Below are 1,139 nucleotides of genomic sequence, written 5' to 3' on the forward strand. Positions count from 1 at the left end.
GCAATCGTTTACCAAGTTTGCTTTCTATTGCTTGCAATAGAAATACTTCCCGTAGAGCCAAAGAATACCATTTACAGAATGCTATTGTAGTGGCAAATCTGTAAATAAGGCAGATCATTATGTAGATATCATTCTATTCTGGTATTAACAGTTGCATCTTGGATATTTATAGAGAACAACCGTGGTCCATTAACACATATAATTGAGAATAGCAGCCAGGAGTCTTTCAGTCAAGGTACACAGCTAAAAGGATCAATAATCATTCTTCCCATTGTTTTCTGTAGGCAAGTCCTTTATCTATAGAAATCTGACAGCAATTAAATTCTGACATTTTACAGCTACTAGATGAACAAGATGCTGAAAGCCATTAATATACAGCACTACATAAGGACTCTTTCATTCACAGATTCTGGCAAACTTCCAAAATATACCCCAAAGACCAGTTTTATTTTTGTCCAAGAGGCTGGGAGTTAAGGTTTGGATGTATGCACAGGTATATACAAGCAGCAAAATGACTGTCAGTAGGCTCTGAATGTTGAAAATGGCAGACATAGTGAGAACTCAGTTACCCCCAGCCACATCACTCTTCCGGGGCAATGGGCGGACTTTTTTTTCCCCAAAAAGAAAAAGACTTTTTTTCTTTCTTTCTCTAAGAGTCTTAGTATCTTACTTCCCTGTCTCTCTCAGCTTACAAGGCTACTTATAGGTCTCAAGACTAGTCCAGGACGTCTCCTACTCCTGCCAATCTTCCCAAGTGCCTTGGAACAAAGAGGTCCTGTGTTTGTACAAATGGCTCAAACTGAATCTCGACCTCATCAATTTAGCTCAGATCAAGCCATTTATTCACCTCCTCCTGCTAATCTCACAGCTCAACTCAATACCCCTTTCTGGATCACAAGCTCACTAAAATGACTCTGAAATAACTTTTAAGCCATCTTGTATCTATACAGGAAACTTGGGAGGAGGGGAAAGGAGGGTATACTGCCATTTTCCACCCTGAAACTGCCCCTCAGCATGACCATACACAGGCTTCCGACAAGATTCCCCAGCTCAGATGACCTAATCATCCTCGCTGAATTTTTCTGCCTGGTACTCCAAGCTGAGGGATTTCCAGTTCATCCCGGCCTGGAAGCTCAACT

General features: G+C 41.2%; 1 pseudogene; it reads right to left on the minus strand.

Moving 5' to 3' along the window:
- Positions 1–764, minus strand: part of LOC123232027 — a 3,819-nt pseudogene extending 3,055 nt beyond the window's left edge.
- Between the last annotated feature and the right edge of the window lie 375 nt (positions 765–1,139).

The sequence above is a fragment of the Gracilinanus agilis genome, chromosome 1, assembly GCF_016433145.1.
Source record: "Gracilinanus agilis isolate LMUSP501 chromosome 1, AgileGrace, whole genome shotgun sequence".
In the NCBI taxonomy this organism is placed as follows: Eukaryota; Metazoa; Chordata; class Mammalia; order Didelphimorphia; family Didelphidae; genus Gracilinanus; species Gracilinanus agilis.